General features: G+C 39.0%; 1 long non-coding RNA gene across 1 annotated transcript in view; it reads left to right on the top strand.

The window, feature by feature from the left end:
* Positions 1-23,524, top strand: part of LOC126943460 (uncharacterized) — a 48,426-nt gene extending 24,902 nt beyond the window's left edge. Inside the window, exon 4 of the long non-coding RNA XR_007721761.1 lies at positions 22,040-23,524. This is a non-coding gene — a long non-coding RNA (uncharacterized LOC126943460). The remainder of the gene's footprint in view (positions 1-22,039) is intronic.
* Positions 23,525-23,939: the final 415 nt, after the last annotated feature.

Below are 23,939 nucleotides of genomic sequence, written 5' to 3'. Positions count from 1 at the left end.
AGATTACAGACTTAAATTTATTTCTTAATATGCATACTATTTAAAGAAGGAAGTTATAAACATTTGGGCATTATCTTAGAGAAAGCAGAACTTTCTAAAAAGAGTGACTAGAGGCTGGACCACAGACTAACATCCCTGTTGGTTGAAAAATTGCAGGCTGTCTTGTCCTGTTGGAAAGCATATTCTGTCAGATTGCTTAATGCTTTTCCTTCCTGTAGCATGGGCTTGGGGGAGTGGTACTCAAAGCAGACTTACACATTGGATTATATAGTGAATGAACTTTTCTTAATGGCTTTGCTGGGTTTATTTAAGACATTGAACTGTTTGCCCTTGTCTCTAGTAATTCAATGACTACTCATCATTACATTAGTGGGAGAACTATTATACTGTATTAGAGATACGGAGATCTTGTGACTGGGTGAGGAGTCAGTGTTTTGACTTTTTATGCCAACATCATTATTTTCCCACTCATTTCACATTTCTCCTGTCAGTTCAGCCCTCAATTCAAGGTTACCTTGATTACTTTCAGGTCTTTTAGTCATGAATCTTTCTAAACTATTTTTACCTCAAAATGTTCCTATCTTTTCATGTACTCACTTTGTCTTCTTTTCTGTCTCAGAATTAGAGGTTTTCCTAGTCTTTTCCAGCACTAAATTCTTCCCTCTTCCACCTCCTTAGAAAACTAACTTCATTCATTACTTCATCTTCTATTTGCATTTTCAACTATTCCTCTTCATTGTTTCTTTCTCCACTTATGCACCACAAGCCTACCTCTTGAAACAGTATCAAATGAGATCATGTATGGGAAAGTGCTCTGTTACTCTGAAGTGGAATATAAATATGGAATAATATCATAATCCTATCTTTCTTCTTCCCTCCATGATCATTTCAAAAAACCGTCGCTATAAAGTATTTTTTAATTTTACTATATCACTGTTCAACTCATTACCTAATGTCTTAAAATCTGACTCTGTCTCCTAAAATACTATGTTGGGGGTTCATAACTTTATTTTCCAGTATTTGATGCAGTTAACTACATCCTCCTTCCTTGGTTTCTGTAACCTCATAACCTTGGTTTGCCTCCTCTCCCTTTAACCATTCCTCTTTCCTTCAATGTCCATCTTTTCCCTTCTACCTCTAAATGTGAGTGGTATCTATCATTCTGTCCTTGCTTCTCTCCCTCTCTCTCTGATTTTCATAAATACTCCTTGAAACCACCAACAAATTCTTTTCTTCAACCTCTGTTAATTGCCTGCTGAGAATTTTAACTTAGATGTCCCACAAGACCCCAAAGAAAATGTATTTTAAAATAAACTCTTACCCCACTCCAAATATCTTCCACCTTATCTCAGCCAATAGTGTTACTCTTTTACTGAGTCACCTAGGCTTGAAACCCTAGTTCCGTGATTCATTTTTTTCCTCCTCTTTATCCCTGAATCTAATATCAGCCATATTTTACAGATATTTACTCTGTCTCTGCCTTTTCTTCCTTCAGGTAGTGATAGTTCAGGCTGCTGGGATAGCACATAGCCTATTATGTTTGCTTTCAGTGGGGTTGTCCAAACATATTTTGTGGTCATACTCTTTTTCCCTTCTTTGTTCCTTAGCCCTTTTCTGGGCTGAATAACCATTTTAACTTTATTCACAAAGACCACTAAATCTTCTATGCTAATATTTTCTCAGAACTTGCACTAAACATGTTTAGAATAGCTAGAATGGCCTGTATAACATGCCTGGTAAGTAACAGCTGGGTGCAAGTTGACTATTGTTTATAAGTAGTGACATAACAAAAATACATTTCATAGCTATATGTCTTTATTAATTTGCATTTTCAAATATAGTCAGCATCTTCATATTAGCAGATTCAACTGTACTTGATTCAGAATGCTGAAATTTTGAGGATCCAAAGACATGCTAATGAATACACACTGAACATGTTGCCTGAGTTTTAATACTTTTTCACCAATCATCAGAATATAATTCTGGTTTATGTCTAACCTCATCAGAAACATCACCTTTCAGGCTCTAGGATTCTAGCTCTCTAACCTTGTTTCTGCAGATCCCATTAGCAAAAAAATGATTAAGGAAAGCTTCAGTTTTCCCAGTTTTGACATTAAGGGTATTTGATGCCACAGTAGCATACTGTGCAACTGTAAAAAGAATAGAGAAGCTCTTTATGTGTCTATATGGAAAGATCTCTATTAGGAAATGAATGCTCATGTCTCCCTCAGAATTCATGTGTTTAAGTCCTAACCCTCAATTTGATGATGATATTTGGAGATGAGGCCTTTGGGATGTAATCGGGGTTAGATGAGGTTATAAGGGTGGGACTCTCATGATGTGATTAGTGCCTTTATAAGAATAGATGCCAGAGAGCTTGCTGGTTCTCTCTCCGCCATGTGAGGACATGGTGAGAAGGCAGCCATCTGAAAACTGGGAAGAGAGCCCTCACCAGAATCTGACCATGCTGGCACCCTGATCTTGGACTTTCAGCCTCCACACTGTAAGAAAATTAATTTCCATTGCTTAAACCACCCAATCTATAGTCTTCTGTTATGGCAGTCTGAGCTGACTAATATAATCTCCAAGATGATTTATTATTATTATTTATTATTATTATTATTATTATTATTATTGTTTTGAGACAGTCTTGCTCTGTCATCCAGGCTGGAGTCCAGGGGTGTGATCTCACCTCACTGCAATCTCCACCTCCTGGTTCAAGTGATTTGCCTTCCTCAGCCTCCTGAGTAGTTGGGGTTACATGTATGCACCACCACACCTGGCTAATTTTTTGTATTTTTAGTAGAGACGGAGTTTCACCATGTTGGGCAGGCTTGTCTCGAACTCCTGACCTCCAGTGATCTGCCTGCCTCAGCTTCCCAAAGTGCTGGGATCATAGGTGTAAGCCACCACACCTAGCCTCCAAGATTTATTTTTAAGTAGGGGAGAAAAGGGTGCCAAAGTATACTGCAATGGGAGTAAAAAAAAAAGGGGAAATATACTTGTACTGGCTTGCATATACATTTTTTAAATCTTGGGAAGTGTAAATGAGAAACTGATAATGTTGGTTACCTGTTTTGTGGGGATAGGCAGATAGAGAATAGGGGAGGAAAGGAGACGTTGCTGTATATCTTTTTATACTATTTGATGCTTGAACTATGTGAATGTGCTACCAGTTCAAGAAATTAAATAAAATTTACTTTTTTAAAGAAATAAAACAAAAACATTTAATAACAAAAACATTTAATTTGGAAAAATAAGATTATATTCAAAGAAGAAAAATACTGATTATGTTGAAAGAGGATGGCTGACTAGCAGAATAACTAAAGCAGAAGTTTACATTTGATGCAGGCACAATTTGAACAAGATGAAGGAATAGGAGCAGATGTATTAAATAGCTTTCCCAGTCAGCTCTTTAATAACCCCCATGACAGTATAGACAGTTCTTATTGTCTACTGCCCTTTTCTTGGATCTGGATACTGCCAGCAGAGCTGGAACTGCCCACATGACATGTATTCAATTGAAAGGTGACAACCACAAGTTCTCAATACTCTCAGTAATGCTCAGATGGTGCCTGAAAGTAACACCTTCGCCTTCAACTTCCCTTGGTTGGAGGTCCTAAGTATAAGGAAAGCAACTACTGAGAAAAGGACCCAGTCATCCATTTGAAAGAGGTTAATGTCTCATCCAAGAACACAAATGTAACTTTTCTCACAACCTACTTTGGCCAATTAAACATCGAATTGTTTTACAGACACTATATCATATTGCCCCAGAGCATTGTCCTTATGTAGTTCTGATCATTTTATTTCTGTTTAATATCTATCAAAGAATTATTCTCTATTAGTTTCAGGGTAAAATCCAAAATTCAAAATATGATATTCAAAAACTCTGGTCATCAGGCTTCGGCCTATCTCTCTACCCGCATTTGCTCATTTTGAGCTGTTTTGCCGTGACCCCAAAGTGCTTTTCTTTCTCAGACCTCCATACCTTTTTAAATGCCATTTTCATTGCCCGGACTACTCTTCTATTTCTGCCTTTTGATGATGCTTTTCCAAATTAAAGTGAGTGTTCTTTTTCTAATATCACCCTGTATTTATTGCATACCATTGAGATTCTCTATATGCTTGTCCTTTCTATCAGACTCGAGAAGTTCAGGGACCATGGCATATTCAATTTACATCTCCAGTGCTGGCATCCAGTAAGCATTTGATGGTTGAATGAATGAATAAATATGTAGTCTAGCTGAAGTTTTAAAGACAGAACATTGTAGTACCCTATAATAAAATCCTAACCAAGGCTTAGGAAAAGTGCCTTGCAGGAGGATTCTAACTCTGCATTTTAAGAGCGTAATTCAGCCTCAGATTGACTTGTAAGAGCTGAATGCTGTCAGGACAATTCTCCCCGAGCCTTCTGATTTTTTGGAAGGCTTTCAGTTTTGCAGATTTGTGTGTGTGTGGTTTGAAAACTCTGGTGAGCACTGCCATACTGAAGTAGTTCTTTGACAATCTCCTCTGTTTAAAAGCGTTTTACTTCTCATATTCTAAAGCATAGATGACAGCTTGCAATCCAGTGGATTTTCATCCTTATCTCCTGAAAACCACATTTCTTAGGCATTGTGGTGGCAAAGTTCCATATCAATGAAAATCATCCCACGGAAGTGAGTCTTCAGCTCAAACCTCAGATCCACATTTGCTTGTCAGAGAGCAACAGTGACAGCAGGGCAAACTCAACCACTTTGTAGTTAGATGTCTTTCTCATGTGTCTTTCTCAAAGATGTTCTTTTAAAATGTGAAATTTCCAGAAAAATCTAACAGTTTCTAGCCAAAAGAGTTCACTTCCCAAGCTAAAGGGGTTGATCTTGGTGGGCTTCAGTTGTGTCAATAGGCCACTAGTGAGGCAGACGTCAGAGATAAGCCATCTTTTGTTAATTCAGTTCACTCTGAACAAAACAGACAGAATGAATGCTTGAACCCCACCTATTTAGACATGCTTGCATAAACACGGCTTCATAATAGTTTGTTTTCAGAGTCCACTGACTTTAATTGTCCTATGGATGCTGTTTAAATGCCTCCATTGATAAATTTAATGTGTTAGTGCTCATTTTCTATAGTAATGAGCATAGTCACAAGCCTGAGTTCAGTATACATTTGAGCAAAATCCTGGCACAAATCTCAATATAAATAGCACATTTGATCTTACTGACATGTGGCTGAAGGCAAAATGTAAATCCAACAAAATTTGCAGGACTTTAGTTCTGATGCCATTTTTTGTAAAGTTTGGGGATAAAAATGATAGGAGTCCTGAATATTTTTCCCACTCTAGGATTTTAGTTATTCTGCAGTTACCAAATCGGCAAAATTTCTGAATTTGTCCTCCTCCAGGAAACACTGTCTTAATTAAATAATTAATTAAGCTCATTTAAAAGCCAGTGGTTCTCCTGTGGTTTGCTTCCATAATTGCCTCTTTACTCATTTAAAAAAAAAAAAAAAAAAAAAAAACTACCTAAGTTAACTCTTTTATTTGTTCTTAATATGATTCTTTACCTAGTCTATGCAATTGTTTCTCATATGGCTTAAATGTCTCTCTGTGTTGTCATTGTTGGTATCTGTAGAAAATTGTTAGGTCCCAAAAGGCAAGACCTGAGTATCCTTACTTTCTGTGGTGCCCACACAGCATTATATGATATTAAACAGGTAATAATGATTTTAGTGTGATGAAGACAGGACTCTATAGCATGCTGATGTAATGTGAATTTAACATCAAAAAATTAAGTTACTGAAGCTCTGGTATGCTATTCATAGCACACAGTAACCTGTATCAGTTACTAAGATGGGTTTAGTATTATGTGAAAGCAGTTGATGAAATGTTCCAAATAGCCAACTTCCAATGACTCAGAGTACATGTGTCCCTTAAATTGCTCACCTGCTTTTGCTCTCGAGCTATGTTTCAGCCTTGATGTTTCCAGAAAGAGGCTGGAAAGGAGGTCAAATCAGCCAACTTATACATTTTGGTGGTTCTGGTGATAGGGTTACCATAAGAGATGGTGATAATGATTGTTAAACCATTATTTTTAGGGATTAATGTGGAATTTACATATTGATGGTCAGTTTGCATCAGTAAATTGACACGCATTATCAAATGCACTGTTTGTAGAACTGTAGAGAAATTCCTTTTTCTATCAAAAGGTCTACATGGTTAGTCTGACTGCGGATCTTTTATCGACATTCTAGTCTTGATGGACTAGCAGAGCTCAGAGGAGCAAGCCTTAAACACAGAGCACAGTTTCCTAGAAGTAAAGAATTTAACCTTTGTTCTAGTCCTTCTTTCTGTCAGCCTCATCAGCAGGAAAACTGTGAAGTTTGATTTCAAATGAATCATCCTTGGCAGCATTTTTCCTGCTAAAACCACTTATCTGTCACTTTATGGAAATTGCTACTTGCCCTCAGTGGTATGCAATATTAGCTCAGACATTACACATAATTCATTATACCACAAAGTTGAATATATATATATATATAATATATATATATAAATATATTATACATTAAACATAAGTAAATAGGTAGATAGATAAAATTTCTCCTGAACCAGCTATGTATCAATGAACTCAGCAGTTTTACAGTTAAGTTCTGAAACCACAGCCTTTTGGTCACTTGTCACCGGCATTCTTCCAAGAGAGATTAAGAAATGTTTGGCCTAGAGGCAACCTTTAAAATGTACCAAGAAGTGCATTTTTGCCAGCTCTATTAATATTACTTCTACCTAGATGACCCTCATATTTCTTGATATTCTTTAAATGTTTGCAAATTGGGTTTATAACATTTCCTCCTCCTTCAAAACAACCCCAGCCCCTTAGGCACTGTGTCTTTAAGACATAGCATTAGAGAATTTTTACTCCTGGAGTGTGTATCTACAATCAAATGTGATTATATGCTTTATTCTGAATTGAAATTAGCTTTATGACTTCTACAATCAGAGTGAGTGTTGGGCTTAATGAGTTGAGACTAGATAACAGAAGATGCATCTTCCACAGGCTGTAGCACTGAGTCGCCACATTTCTCATACGGGTCTGCAGTCCATGGTCTGCAGTTCAGAAATCCAAAGGGCTCTGAAAAGAAAAAGTTTTAGTAACAAAATTTGGTGGCCAAAATTGATATGAAGCTTTATAGTCCCCATTCATCTCACTTAATGGAAATATTAATATGCTTGATTATGGGTTGCTGCCCAGGACCCACTGGGGGTGTTACACAAACAGATACACTCACCATATTACCTTCCTAAAATCCAAAAAGTGTCACATCTGGCATCAAATATTTTGGATAAGGAATTGTTAACTGTACCTTTCCTTAAAATACTAAAGAGTTTTGACTGAGGAGAGCGAGCCAATCAGGTTTTTAAGTTCATGAAAGGCAAATCCTTCCAGCATGAGAAAACCAAGAAGAAGCGGGGCAGCTACTAGGGAGATTCAATCCCTGTCCAGGTCAATTCTGTCAAGTTTGACAGCGAGTGGCCTGGGGCCATCTTTGGTGACACAGGGGTGATGATCAGAGACCACTCACTTTCTCCAGTGGACCTGGGAACCCTCAGCTCCGTAGACGAGGGTCTTGATGAGGGCAGAAGTTTAGACTTTACAATGTAACATCCTCTCTGGTCCTTTTCTGGGTTCCTAGTTTTGTACAGATTTGTTTTTGAGTGTTGGTCAAAATAAGGGGACAAAATAAGGGGAATATTATCTTTTAAGATAATTCTTTTTTTTTTTTTTTTTTTTTTTTTTTGACAGTCTCACTCTGTTGCCCAGGCTGAAGTGCAGTGGCATAATCTCTGCTCACTGTAATCTCTGCCTCTCAGGTTCAAGTGATTCTCCTGCCTCAGTCTTCTGAGTAGCTGAGACTATAGGCATGTGCCACCATGCCCAGCTAGTTTTTGTATTTTTAGTAGAGATGGAGTTTCACCATTTTGGCCAGGCTGGCCTCGAACTCCTGACCTCAGGTGATCCGCCCGCCTTGACCTCCCAAAGTGTTGGGATTACAGGCGTGAGCCACCATGCTGGGCCAAAAATTCATTTTTATTATTGTCCTCTTCTTCCTTTTCTATGAAAGTCCTCATCCTAAGAAGTTTATATATTTTATATTAAATCATTTCCTGTCGATTTTTGTTGTGATTTTCAAAGGTGGATTCCCATAGATAAAATCTTAGCTATTGCCCAAGACATAGTAAAGGGTCACATGTATGAATTTTTATAATTGGAAGGAAACTCTGCCTTTGTGAGTACACATGTCCATCCACATTTCATCCCTCCATCCCTCAAAACCCTAGTGAGGGGCATTAAAGAATGGTTGATGTATATGCAATGTCTGTTAAGCATGCACTATGTATTTCATCCTCATTTACTGGGTCTGAGATTGAAGTTTTTAGCCAGCATGGACCTAACCTACTTTTTGAGATAAAATATACTGTTTTGTTACAGGCAAAATTCTGGTGTGGTGTGAATGCTGTGGGTCAGTCTGAATATTTTTTTTTCTATAATTTTATCATTATTATATGATTGCAATACCTGCTTTGTTTTTTAATTGGAAAGCAACCTTTTCTACTGTTGAAAGATATTTTTTTGACAACTTGACCCTTCCTAGTGTTGAGTACTAAGTTGAGGACTGCATCTTCCTGTTTTTTACATTATAGAGAACAAAATACTATTGATTTGAAAAATACATATGACTTGGTATCTCTATCTTGGTTGCAGTGGTGATACAGAATTGGTTTCATTAACTCCTACATAATTGGTAATCACTGATCAAGAAAGTGGGAAAACAAAACTTTAAAACCTCAATCCTCAGTAGAAAGCAGGTTACATTAGGTCAATTTATAGGTAATCTATGTATGTGCTAATGGGATTGGAAACAACCTTACAGAGCACATTACCTGATAAACTTGAGTGGAGTGAGTTTGGGAGAACAAACTAACAGGATTATTGTGCCTCCTAGTTGGTACATGGGAGCAACTGACACGCCCCCTTCAGAACTTAACTGTTAGTAACAGTGGTGGTAACAACACAAACCAGTGATGTTGGTTTTAGGCCAACATCTAAAGCTCTTAGGCCAAGCTGGCCAGACTGTATGGCTGCAGGAAGTGACTGGCCAGTGGCAGTGCTCAGCCAGACCAAGATGAGAAGGGAAGAGTCAATAAGCTTTCTGGAGGCTAAAGTGTTCCCGTGGTGGGAAAGTGTGCCCCCAGCCTTCATGGATGAGTTATTGGTCTTAAAGTTGGTCTCCTCTTGTTAGGATTTCACACTCATTAAATAACCTGATAATAACCTGGCTTTCCACGTAACTGCCTCTAGGAAGAAAAGTACTGTTCATGTTGACATAGGTATTTCAGTCTGCATGGTAAAAGTTCTATATCTTACTACAAAATAATAAACTAGCTGGTTTATAATGTGTAAAAAAGATTTTTGAGAAATCATTGGGGGTGGTATCATATTAAGTGATATCATCCATATGGGTAGTTGTTCTCATAACATCTTGTATATAACTATAACACTTATCATAATGTACTAATCATTTGTTTTCAATCTTTTAATTTGGACTAGACATAACCCTTTCAGAGAGAAATTGTCTTTAGGCTGGGTAGGTGGCTCACATCTGTAGTCCCAACACTGTGGGAGGCCGAGGCAGGTGGATCACCTGAGGCCAGGAGTTTAAGACCAGCCTGGCTAACATGGTGAAACCCTGTCTGTACTAAAAATACAAAAAGTAGCTGGGTGTGGTGGTGCACACTTGTCATCCCAGCTGTTCAGGAGGCTGAGGCAGGAGAATCACTTCAACCTGGGAGACGGAGGCTGCAGTGAGCTGATATTGCGCCACTGGACTCCAGCCCAGGTGACAGAGCGAGACTCCATCTCAAAAAAAAAAAAAAAAAAAAAAAAAACAAGAAATGATTTTTAATATTTTATAAAGTATATGCTTCTTAAAGAAAAATTGGAAAATACATAAAATTAAAAAAAAACAAAAATCATATATAATCCCACTTCTTAAAGATAACAAAAGTTACTGTTATATTTTATTAAGCCTTTTCACCTATATATGTTCTTAAAGTAAAACTGTGGTCATACTAAAACATTGTTTTTAAAAGCATTATTTTTAATGGCTACAGACTATCCCACAGGTATGGATGTACCATGATTTATTTAACTACTCTTTTATTATAGGGCTTTCCAATTGTTTCTGATTTTTAATTTTAATTTAATTAATTAATTTATTTATTTATTTATTTTTGAGACAGAGTCTTGCTCTGTCGCCCAGGTTGGGGTGCTGTGGCACTATCTTGGGTCACTGCAACCTCCATCTCCCCGATTCAAGTGATTCTTGTGCCTTAGTCCCCTGAGTAGCTGGGATTACAAGTGCTCGCCACCACGCCCAGCTCCTTTTTGTATTTTTAGTAGAGATGGGGTTTCGCCATGTTGGTCAGGCTGGTCTCGAACTCCTGTCCTTAGGTAATCTGCCAGCTTCAACCTCCCAAAGTGCTGGGATTATAGGTGTGAGCCACAGCACCTGCCTGTTCCTGATTTTTAAAAAGATGAATAGAGAAACCGTTTCTTAATCAGATCATTAGCCACAGTATCCAGCACACTTAGTCATTTAGTATCAAAGTATTGAATTGAAAAGTTATTTTCATCTGAGATCCTATCCCAAATAGGTTTCGTTAGGTTTCATTAGAAGCTTAAGAGGAATCTTGACAAAACGAACTCCAGAGCACATACATTTTGGTGTGAAAGGGAGCAGTTTAAGCCTGTGCTGAGAGGTGACCCAGGGATAGGGAACTACTAACAGTGTGTGGGGTGGAGCAGGGGTACATAGAAGAATTTCTAAGGTGAATGTTGACTCCGTCACAGTTTTACCTACTGACAGAAGTGTTGAACCATCCACAGTGGGTTAGTTCTCCTGCTCTTCTGAAGAATGAGCTGTTTTGTCACTTGTTCTGTTTCTCTTTTAATTGCTCACAGTTTTTCCTATGAGAGCAGACATGTGCTCTTTGAATTTAATTGAATGTCTGCTTCAGAACAATGTGACAAGGAAATATTATCTTCTTAGATTTCAGTATGTGTAAGATGGGCATAGTCGTTTATAAAAATTCCCAAATCAGAATTTTGTGACCTCTTCCAGAACATGTGACTAGCCTGGCCCAACATGACTCTCTCCCAAGCAGGGCCAAACAGATGCAAGCTGGAAGCACCATTTTCACCCTAAAGGGATCAAGACAAGGCCCAGCAAACTGAACTAGCAATATCTAATTGTCTGGGGTTCTCATGATGCTCACATGGGCCCCACCTCGAGAGTGCCTGTTACTGTAACATCTGGAGCTGTTATAACACTGCCCGTTTTGATATGTGGCCAAAACCACTCTACTTTCAGACTGTGTGAACACTGTTGTAATACTCAATAAGCAATTAGTAGTGCAAACCCCGATTGTGGTAATATTAGTGCCTAATTTGTTTAATTTAATTAAGTATTTAATTTCCATCTGATGTCTTTATAAAAGAAAAACAGGAGGGAGGAAAAATAATCTCAGATTATTAAGTACTTTAAGCTTTCACCTACTACCTCTTGGGCTATAGCAAATCATTAATCTTTTAAAAGCAAAATACAAAATAAAGTAAAATAAAAATTAAATTTTAACTTTCAAAAGGCAATAAAAATATAATTTCTTTTAAAGTATGTATTAGTTTCACCATATTTCTAGAATATTGTAAAGTAATATACAATTATATAGAATATAGCATTATACAGTAATGTAACATGCTATAGACTATCCCCCATAATATTAACAACCCATTCTTTATCAGTTGATATTCATTAGTCTTCCCTGACAATGCCAAACCTATTCCCTGATCTCCAACTTACCCATCAATGACCACTTCTGATGAGGATCTGAACACTAGTGCAATAAGACAGACAATATTATAAAATTCAAGAAACATTAAGTTACAATAGGAAGGATACAACTGAAAGAATGATGATGTGGTTTGGTTGTGTCCCCACCCAAATGTCATCTTGAATTGTAGTTCCCATAATCCCCATATGTTGTGAGAAGGACCCGATGGGAAGTTATTGAATCATGGGGGTGGGTTTTTCCCATTCTGTTAGTGAATAAGTCTCATGAGATCTGATGGTTTCATAAATGGGAACTCCCCCCTGCACAAGCTCTCTTGCCTGCCATCATGTAAGATATGACTTTGGTCCTCCTTCGCCTTCTGCCATGATTGTGAGGCCTCCTCAGCCATGTGGAACTGTGAGTCTATTAAACTGCTTTCCTGTGTAAACTACCCCGTCTCATGTATATCTTCATTAGCAGCCTGAGAGCAGAATAATACAGATAATTCCTAAAATTAATTAAGATGTCAGAAAGCGTTCTTGGCAAAAACCAAGTTAGAGTGGAAACTTCTCTTTTCTTTTTAAAGATATATCTTATGATATGGTCTTTAGTGGAAACTCATGTTTTCTATAAAAGTGAATCTGATTTTTCTATATAATATTCTTGCCTATTTCTCTCCAAAATGGTTTATCTGTCAGCATTCTCACAGAAGAAAAATTTGCTTTCCCAGGCAATTTCCTTTCTCTTTTTTCCCTATATTTTTGAAAAATTCTTTCTTTAAAGGCTTTTCTAAAATTCTTTTTTAGAAAGAAAGTTGGAGAAACTGAGATTAGGAGATTTTTGAGTTGGCAGATAGCATAGATCATTAATTTTTTTCAATTATGGTTAATATATTAAAATAACAAAAACTGAACAGAGAATAGAAGCCCATATACTAGGGAATAAAAGCATAAAATATCATATACAGTAAATGATAGTCAATCTGTACAGCATTTTTTATTCATGCATACACTAATTTGATGGTTGAGATGTTTAAATAAATTCCCTGAAAAATTTAGCAAGTAGCTACATATGTGACCTGTATGAACACAAATTACCATTTTCTTCTAGGTTTCACATCAAAATTTCACATCATAATATACTATATATATTTCTATATATATATAGTAGAGATAGTATATACATATATGTATACATATACTATCTCTGCTATATATAGTATACAATACTATATATAGTGTAGCAGAGATAGTAGTGTGAGTCATATATCATCTCTAAAGAGTAGCATAATCTTGGCGTGAGTTAATCTTGATTTACATTTTAACTCCACTCTATGATAACCACCAGGATGTGTTATATTTTCGTAGATAATGTTTTCTTCGGCTGGTTTTCGATGCTGACTTCTCTGAATCTGGATGTTTCTCATGTGAGATGTCATGAGGTTGTAGGGGACACTCTTCTAGTTGTAAAGGCTATAGAAAAGACCTGAGGGCAGATGCATATCATTGACAGGCCCCCCATCATTGGGGAGGCACATATTTGTGGAGCCCTTACCTGTGTCAGGGCTCTCAGCCAGGAGCTGACCCTCAGCTTTAAAACAAGGTTAACAATATCACTGACATTCCAGCTGTAGCACATAGATTTTTCTCTTCCTTCCTCCAACATACTAAATTCCCTCCCATCTTGCGCCTTTGCTCATATGCTCAGCTCAGTTTGGCAATTTCTCTCCACTCCTAATTAATACCTACTCATCTTTCAATTCTCAGCTCAGAAGTCACCTCTCCAGGAAAGCCTTCCTTTACTCCCCCAGACATATGGGATTTATGTTATTATGCATGCTCGTGGCACCCAGTCCTTTTCCTTTATAGCACTTAGTTTGTGAGTATTTAGTGATGGTTGGATTCATAGCTGTCTCTCTGCTAAACAGTATTCGCACCTACTACTAGTCAGTGACTAGTGCTAGTTGTGTAAATAAATCTGTGTTATGGACTCTGTTTTTAATTCAGAAAAAAAATTAGCAAAATTTCAAAAACTGAAAGATTTTTTCTGAAAATATTATTGAAACACTATATTGAAAGAATAACAGAACTTGATACTAAGAGTGTGACTGGTTAATGATAGACACTCCTTCCATCAAGAGAAAGTGTCTGTTCCCCTCCCTTTGATGGGCAGACCTGTGACTGCTTTGACCAGTACAGGACAGCAGAAATCATGCCATGTTAGCTATGTGCATAGCCCCTAAAGAACATCGCAGCTTCCACTTCTCACGTGAAGGAAGCCAACCACCAAGAAATGAGACTATTCTGAGACCACCATTCTGTGAGAATCCTGAGCCACAGAAAAAAGCTCTGGAAGAAGGGACCTGTGTGGAGGGGGTGAGCTGGAGGTCAGGCTGAGCAACACTGAGGCACCAGAGATGTAAGTGAGAAAGTCAGCTGGAAAGTGGTTCCCAGCTTCAGCTGCCCCAATGGACTCCATGTGGATCAGAGACACAAGCCTTCCCCCCCCGCCCAATTCCTAATTCACAAATCATGGGCCAAACAAAATGACTGTTCTAAGCCACTAGGTTTCAGGGTGGTTTTTTGTGCATCAACAATAACTGAAACAAAGAGAAAGAAACGTAAATTCATGATAAGAAAGAGCTGAGGAAAGATAATTCAGAGGAGAAAGTAGGTGAAGGGCAAAATAAAGAAGCATGCAACAACTACCTTGAGGCTGGACATGGTGGCTCACGCCTGTAATCCCAGCACTTTGGGAGGTTGAGGCAGACAGATCGCTTGAGTTCAGGAGTTTGAGACCAGCCTGGGCAATATGGCGAAAACTTGTCTCTATAAAAACACAAAAACAAAACCAAAAATTACCTGGGTGTGGTGGCGTGCAACTCTAGTTCCAGTTACTCAGGAGGCTAAGGTGGGAGAATTGTTTGAGCCTGGTGGAGGTTGCAGTGAGCTGAGATTGTGCCACTGCACTCCATCCTGGGTTACAGAGCGAGACCATGTCTCAAAAAAACCAAAACCAAAACAAACAAACAAACAAAAAACCCAACCACCTCAGAGGTAAGAGTTCAGGTACTAGGGACAGTGAGGCTTTCTCCATAAACCCACTAGAAGTTTGGAACCTCTACCCCCACCCCACCCCACCTTTTGCATGATGCAGGTCCCGATATATGGAACCCCTCTATAATTTTATAATGGTGCTGGTAAGGAAAAGAAAGTGTGGGGAAATAATCTGACAGTGTTTACATGATCTATGTTTCTACGAGTTACACCTATTGTGTTGTCAAACATATCGAATTAAGTAACTTGAATTATTTAAAATGTAGGAAATTCTTACCAAAATTTAATATAAGAAGGTTCCCATTCAGCGGGGGAAGTTGGGCAACAATTTTATTGTAATGGGATTTGACCCTCGAATGGGTAAATGAAGCTTTCCCCAACCAAGAATGCAATAGGAAAGAGGAAAGGGAGTAACCTTTGTTGAAAGTCAACTATTGCTATGCTTTGCTTATTTTCTTCTTCTTCCCTCCTCCTCCCACTTCTCCTCCTCCATGATCACAGAAGTGGCTAACATTTGTTGAGCACTTGCTATATCTACATGCTGCAAAGCTTTACATGGATCGTCTCATTAATCTTCATTACATCATAATATAGGTGTAATCTTTGTTTTACAAATAAAAAAAACAGAAGCTCTGTATGTGAAGTTAATTGACCAGGATTGTACAGATAGTAAGTAGTGGAGCTAGCATTTGAACAAAGGGCTCCTTTGAACAAACAGCTCCCTCAGCAGAAGGGAGAGGAAGAACATATTTCATATGTTGTCTAAGTTAATTTAATTTAGTCCTCATAAGAACTATGTAAGATTGATATTACTATCCTCATTTTTCAAATGAGGGGTCTGAGGCTCAGAAAGGTCAAGCAAGTTGTACAAGATCACACAGCGGTGACCATGAACTCTCCACTCTCCCATAGCAATTTATAAGCATTGGGAGCAACAGAATCATAGATTCTTAAAGCTGGAAGGGGCCTAGTATAACCTTCTTATTTTATAGGAACCGAAACCCATTCATATGAAAGTGGGCTGATGAGAATGGGGAGAGAGGAATGCCATCTATTGCTTTAATTCAGTCATTCTCTACACACCTGAATTGAGGATCCAGTAATAAAAAGATGTGCCTGTCTGCCAAGAGCTTGTTGGATTAGCAAGTTAAACAGTGCTTTGTCATAGGAGTCAAAACAGGGATACAGATGCATCTCATCCAACCTGGGGACCCAGGGAAGTCTTCTTGAATGGAGTGATGCCTTCAATGAGTCTAAAGAGGATTAGGAATTACCCAAGCAGAGATGGGGCCACACACATTCCAGGAAATAGGAAACCATGCACAGAAGCCCAAGTAAGAGAAAATAGGGATGAGATCACAATGAGGATGGCAAGTAGGCAGAGGCCACATCACGGGGGTGGGGTGTTGGGTGGGCTATGGTAAAACATGTGGACTTAATTCTGAGGATACTGGGACGCTACTGGAGGATTTAGACAAGAGAGTGGCAGTTAGATTTGCAGTTTAGAAAGATCGCTTTGGATAAGATGGCTATTGTAGTAATCCAGGAAACCAATAATTATTTTCTGGACTAAGTGGTAGCTGAGTGGATGAAGAGACATGGGTGGATTTGAATCATTTTAAGAAGATTGATTGGTCAAAACATGGTGATTGATTAAATGTGGAGGTAAAGGAGAATGTGAGGCAAAGGATAACACAGATTACTGGCTTAAGCAACTACCAGTATGAATGAAATAGGGATTGGAAGGAGCAATCCTGGGCAGGACATGATGAGCTGTGCTTTGGGATGTCGACTTTGGAGTGCCTGTGGAGCAGCCAAATAGGGATGCCTTTTAGGCAGTTCTGAAGCTGGGCAGGAAAAGACCAGAAATGAAGGTTTGAGCCATGTTGGCACTGGGGTGTATTTGAAGTCATGGGCCTAGATTCGCTCATCCAAAGCAGGGAGCATGTAAAGTTGGAAGAAAAGAGATGGAGGCTAGAGAACTCTGGGAAATACCATCATTTAAAGGAAAGAATGAGGAAAAGCAATGGAGTAGAAGCAGAGGGAGAGAGACAGACTGGCAGAAGAAAAGAAGCCATGAGAGGGAAGCATCACTGAAGCAAACGATTCTTTGGACATGTATATACCAATGCTATGTTAAAACCATTGTGCGTTAATATCACAAAAGCAAATACAGCGATTCCCTGGCATTGTGAAACTGGCATTTCTCTGTGCTTCATAAGAAAATGAAGCAACTTCATTTCACAAGGCAATGAAGGGGGTTGTCAGAGCCCTGTTTGTGTGTGTGTGTGTGTGTACACACACATATACATATATAACAATTTTAACTGTAGAAAAATGTTTTTCTTTTCTTCTACATTTAGATTTAGCAGAATTTGAAAGGTCTTTCCCCTCAAACTATTTCTTCCCCCATAAATATATATTGAATATCAAATGATCATAAACATACTTCTGGAAAAATAATGTTGCAAGAAGCTCTGAAAAACTGAAAAAATAGCTGATATAAAAGTTTGGGGAACTACCATTTGACCCAGCAATCCACTTCTACCCAAAGGAAAAGAAACTGTTCTACCAAAGAGACACTGCCACTCATATATTTATCACAGCACCACTCACAACAGCAAAGTAATGGAATCAACCTAGGTGCCCATCAGTGATGTATTGGATAAAGAAAATGTGGTACATATACACCATGGAATACTACACAGCCATAAAAATAATGAAATCATTTCCTTTGCAACAACATGGATGCAGCTGGAGGTCATTATCCTAAGTGAATTAATGCAGAAACAGAAAATCAAATACTGCAATACTGTTCTCACTTATAAGTGGGAGTTAAACAATGAATACCCATGGACATAAAGATGAAAACAACAGAAACTGCAAACTCCAAAAAGAGGCAGGAGGGGAGGCGGGAAGGGCTGAAAAACTTGCTATTGGGTACTGTCTTCACTATTTGGATGATGGGTTCAGTAGAAGCCCAAACCTCAGCATTATGCAACGTATCCATGTCACAAACTTGCACATGTACCCACTGAATCTAAAAAAAAAGCTTGGAGCAACACTCACCTCTGCTTATCATCATAATACATCACAAACTTGTTAAAATTCAACATATTTATATAGTACTTAGAACTTTTCAGGATATTTTGGTTATCTCATTAGCCCCTAATGTCATTGTAATGAGGTAGATGACTCTGGCATCCATGGGTTATTACACTGTGCTAGGAGAAAGTAATAAACAGCATAAGAGTGGTGTGGGGACCAAGGGCCCTTTGAAGTTTCATTGAAAAATCAACTCTCAAAAGGCAGATTAATAAGAGAAAAGGCATATAAATTTATTTAGGGTGTACACATGGGAGCCTTCAGAATGAAGACTCAAAGACACAGGAGAAATTGACCTATTTTATGCTTAGGTTTAACAAAGTATGGACAGCCATGTAGAAATATGAGTGGACCAAAAGGGTATGATCTAATGCCAACAAACTGAGCGAGGAAACCCAGCCAGGTCTGTCTGCCTGGATTCTCCTTCGCCTGTCTGAGCAGCATTCCTTCCTTCTGGGGGTGGGACAGGACCTTCTCTGGAATGGGGGTCTTATGATCTACAAACAAGGTATGTCAGATAATTTCTTTATGGCCACTTTTCACAGAAATAGGGCAGAAGGAAAACTGGAGTAATATTTTTAGGTTTTATGTCTGGCTTTGGGGAAAAAAGGCATTTTGGTTTCTATGACCCGCCTCGGGGAAGAGGGATTCTAGTTTCTGAGCCTAGCCTCAGTGGGGCATGGGACTGAGAGACAGAAGGGCAGGAGAAGGTCAGAGAACAAACCTACACCTCTGAGGCTGCTTCTGAGGCCTTCGTTTTGGGGCATTGTTTTCTGAGCCCCAACAGAGGAACACAGAAAGAGCTACAGAAATTCAGAAAAGGAATGTGTTGCTTGCACAGGAAGAGGTGGGGACCAGAGAAGGCTGAACTTTGAAGTGCAGAAAGCACTGAGAGCTTGCAGTGTCCCTATCACTGTTGTGGGCACTTTATGTTATCTCATTTGAAGGACTTGGGTATTTTAAGTGGTGAAAATAGGCATTTTATATAGAGGCAGATGGATACTCCATAATGAATACAATGCCTGGCACAAGGGCACAATAACTGTTAATATTAGTGGCTATCACAATTGAGTACTTACTGTGTCCTAGAAGCAATGCTCAGATTCCTTGTATATGCAGTCACATTTCAGCCTCAAAACTCTGAGAAAAAGGTATTATAACTCCCACTTTACACACCAATTCAAGACAATGTGTGTGCACACGTATACACATATATGTACATAACAAGTGAGTTATAAGTGAGGGCCCTGGTAAAAAAACAAATGGCATACTTAAACAATTCTGAAGACCATGTTTAATAAAAGGAATGTTTTTAGAGGTGTGGGCAGGTAAAGAGAACCAACGAGGAACACTGAGGCACCCAGGGACTAGCAAACACGAGAAGCCAATACCACCCCTAGATGGAATAATGGAAGGCAACAGCATTACCAGAACCCAGCTGAGAGCTGGAACCATGGAAGAGGGGCCACCAGCAGAAGCTATGATTGTAGAAGGATGGAGCTGTTGCTACAACCATGAAAAAGCAGGAAGGGAGCCAGAGAAATAAATACCCCAATCTCTCTCCCCTCTTGTCCTCCAGTCTCCTGTAAGTATATCCCATTCACCAAAACCAACAAAAATGGGATGTCAGGTGATGAAGTCCATGAAGATCAGTCCTCTATAGCTTCAAGCAAGAAAGAAAATGGTGAAACACGGGTCTTGGGTACACTAAGGTGATACAGCCAGAATGTAGGAGGGCCAGGAATCAAATTCAGGCTTGTCTGACTCAAAACCCATGCTTTATCCACTGCTTTTATGTATTCCTCTACCATACATACTGTAGATGCTTAGTAAATGTTTCTTTAATGAACGAAACCCCAGATGAAAGTAGGAGAAACTGAGATTAGGAGGCTATGTGTCTTGATTTTAGGAACCAGAGTCCTGGTTACCGTGGAACCCTCTCGGGGTCTGTAACTCACTGTCTGCCCATTCAACCAAACACCACTCACTCCTTGGATATAAAAGGTAATCTGCAGCAATGGGCTTCTTTCACAGTAAATATTTATGTAATAATTATGTTAAAACACTCAGGACTTAGTGTCAAATTGTAGATTTATGGTACTTACTTGGTCCAATATTTCTAGCACTTAGGATGGACAAGGACACTCTTGAGCCCTCCTTCTCTTTGAGAATTCCCACCTTGATATGGTTTGGCTGTGTCCCCACCCAAATCTCATCTTGAATTGTAGCTCCCATAATTCTCACATGTTGTGGGAGGGAACCAGTGGGAGATAATTGAATCATGTGGGGCAGTTTCCCTCATGTTGTTCTCGTGGTACTGAATAAGTCTTACAAGGTGTGGGGGTTTTCTAAGAGGAAACCCCTTTCACTTGATTCTCATTTTCTCTCTTGCCTTGTGGCCATGTAAGATGTGCCTTTTGCCTTCCACCATGATTGTAAGGCCTCCCCAGTCACATGGAACTGTGAGTCCATTAAATCTCTTTTTCTTTATAAATTACCCAGTCTTGGGTATGTCTCTATCAGCAGCGTGAAAACAGACTAATACACACCCCCACCTCAAAGCACCTGTCTCCTATGAAAGTAAATTTTGTATCTGCTAAAATGGAGTAAGAAAAGAGTAAGACAGGAATGCCTGTTTTAATCTTCAGATACTTGTTATCTAAAATTGACTTCAAATAAGGCAAGATACCAGCAATATTATCAATGGAAAAGAAAACTTGCCCCTGTGTTAATCAACATCCAACCAGAACAGAAATAGCTTTAGGTATGTCAAACAGAGGGAATTTAAAGGAAATTGCTTATAAAGCTCTTGAAATGTCCAGAAGCGCAAAAGGAACAATTTGACCATAAGCCATACATTATAATTCATAATTACATCCCCAGTGCCTAGCACAATACCTGGCAAGGGTTCAATAAATATTTATTGAATCTATGATTACACTTGTGGGTGAGATTTGGTCTGTCAACCTAGGAAGGCCACTAGTTCTACTGGAAAGCATACCTTCAAGCAGATATATGACTCTGATAATTCAGTGAATGTGCATGTGTGGTTTGGCCTTTGGTAGGAAATCACGTGCAAAGCCTTCTGTTCAAAACCTCTCAATGGATAATATTTACTGACCATCTATTAGGCTCTAGTTACTATTCTATGCACTTTGTAAGCATTTTGCAATATTAACATTTATAATGACTCTATGATAATGTGTTCATTACTCCTCATTTATAGATGACGATGAAACTGAGGAAAAGAGTAACATGCCTAAGATCATAAAACAAGGAAATAGTAGAGCCAAGCTTTCACTACAGTCTGGCTCTAGAAGCTATGCTCTTAATTTCCACAACATATGCCTCTCCACAGCTCATTTGATGAAGGTTTAGCCCACTTTCCCACTTTTGTTTTCCATTTTCCCCACAGTTCTCTGGGGACAGACACCAGTCAGCTGTTTCCCCAGCCTTGTGTTTTCTTTTCTTTCTAATAAAGAAAAATACAGCAGACTGTATTTTCCAGTCCTCCCTCAAGGTTATTGTAGCAGGGTGGCAGAATTTTAGACAGAAGAATGGGAGCAGAGGTGATATGCATTCCTTCTAGGCCTGACCCATTAAGCCTTTCACATGTGGTGGCTGTATATTCTTTCTTGTTCTTCCAGTTTGAGAAAGGTGAGTGATATGGGGTGGCTGTGTCCCCACCTAACTCTCATCTTGAACTGTAGCTCCCATAATTCCCATGTATTGTAGGAGGGACCAGGTGGGAGGTAACTGAATCATCGTAGTGAATCTTTCCTGTACTGTTCTCGTGGTAGTGAATAAGTCTCATGAGATCTGATGGTTTAATAAAGGAGAGTTCCCCTACACAAGCTGTCTTGCCTGCCGCCATGTACGACATCTCTTTGCTCTTCCTTCGTCTTCTGCCATAATTGTGAGGCCTCCCCAGCTACGTGGAATTCTAAATCTATTAAACCTCTTTCCTTTATAAATTACCCAGGCTTGGGTATGTCTTTATTCACAGCAGGAGACCTGACTAATACAGTGAGCATGGAAAACTTGGATGCCACATGTAGAAGAGTTGGAGCCACAAAATAGAAGAAAGCTGGATCCCTGAATATTGCTTGGAAAAAAGAGTTGAGAACCAATCAGGAACATCTGTGTTAGACTTTAAGTGAATAAGAGATAAGCTTCTATCAACTTTGTGCCATTATATGTGTTGGAGTTGTTTTGTTACAGCTCCTATAGATATGTAAATTGATCTACCTACTGTCCTTTGAAAATGCCTTTCCCTTAGAATTCTCATTCTCTCCTTCAGTTACTCACATCCAAAAATTATTCAAGGCCTAAACCAGGTCCAATCACCTTCAAGCAGCTTTCTTCCACTCCCACCCACCATAGAGATCTCTCTTTCTCTCACCTTCCCGTAGCACTTTGTTATGTATACCTCTCATGCGCACTTACCCCAGCTCCAATGCTGGATGTCTTGTTTTCCTAGTGAGATTGTGAGCTCTTCAAGGTCAGGATCATGTCTTTGTGCTTCCTTCTTTTGTGACTCTGAAGTGCATAACATGGTGATGTGCCTTGGGAATTTTCAATAAATATTCATGGGAAAAATGAACATATCAATGTATTAAGCTCAATAAAGTCCATTTTCCTAAAAACAGTCCTTCATTGCTGAAGTGTAAAAGCATGTAAACTATAATCTACTGGATTTGGTAATTTTATTATTCTTTTTTACTAATATATACATTCTAACACTTTTTGACAACTGCTTAGAGAAGACAGAAGGCATGCTTATCAAATTTCAGATGGCACAAATTAGAAGTAATAAGTAATGCACGAGATAACAGAATCAAAACTAGACAAGTTAGAAAGAAGTAAATAACATTTAACAGGGATAACTACAAAATTAGATTTTAAAAGAACACCTACCCAATTTCAGTACTGAAAGACATGGCTAACATCAAGTTTTAATTGGCTGCTAGATTGACATGAGCCCAGAGTGGTACACAGAGCCCTGTTCATAGTTAGACTCAGGGCACTGAGTGGTAAGTGAAGTTTTCAGGTCCAACAAGGCACAGGCATGAATGAAGATTGCTAGATGGTGGCCAGTTAGAGACATACGGAGCCTCAATGTCTGGTAAAGTCTGCAGTAAAGGGCAGAATGAAGTCCTATACTTTATTTAACCTGGGAGCTAAATAAATAAACAATATATAATAAGAGTAAATAAGCTGGGTGCAGTGGCTCACGCCTGTAATCCCAGCACTTTGGGAGGCCGAGGCGGGCGGATCACCTGAGTTCAGGAGTTTGAGACTAACCTGACCAACATGGAGAAACTCTGTCTCTACTAAAAATACAAAATTAGGCAGGTGTAGTTGCACGTGCCTGTAATCCCAGCTACTCGAGAGGCTGAGGCAGGAGGATCGCTTGAACCCAGGAGGCAGAGGTTGCAGTGAGCTGAGATCGCGTCATTGCACTCCAGCCTGGGAAACAAAAGCGAAACTCCATCTCAAAAAAAAAATAAAAAATAAAAAAGAATAAATAGTAAACTAATTTAAAAATAAATAAATTTTATATTTAACCTGGGTAAACTTAAGATCAACTTTCACCTGTAACTTTGATGGGAATCCTCCATCTGAGGACACCATTAAGTGATTTCTGACGCTAAACTGGGTCTATTGTGGCTGCCTGGATCCCCCAAGAATTTTGCTTTAGAAGTACTACCTAGTAGATCTTAAAGGTTTGTTATTTTACTTTTGGTCCCACTTCCCAACATCAGTGTCAGAGCTGTCCTTAAGACTCAAATTTCGGCAGGGCGTGGTAGCTCATGCCTGTAATCCCAGCACTTTGGGAGGCCAAGGCGGGTGGATCACCTGAGGTCAGGAGTTCGAGACCAGCCTCGCCAACATGGTGAAACGCT

The sequence above is a fragment of the Macaca thibetana genome, chromosome 1, assembly GCF_024542745.1.
Source record: "Macaca thibetana thibetana isolate TM-01 chromosome 1, ASM2454274v1, whole genome shotgun sequence".
Lineage (NCBI taxonomy): Eukaryota > Metazoa > Chordata > Mammalia > Primates > Cercopithecidae > Macaca > Macaca thibetana.
This window is presented reverse-complemented; position numbering and strand designations above follow the sequence as displayed.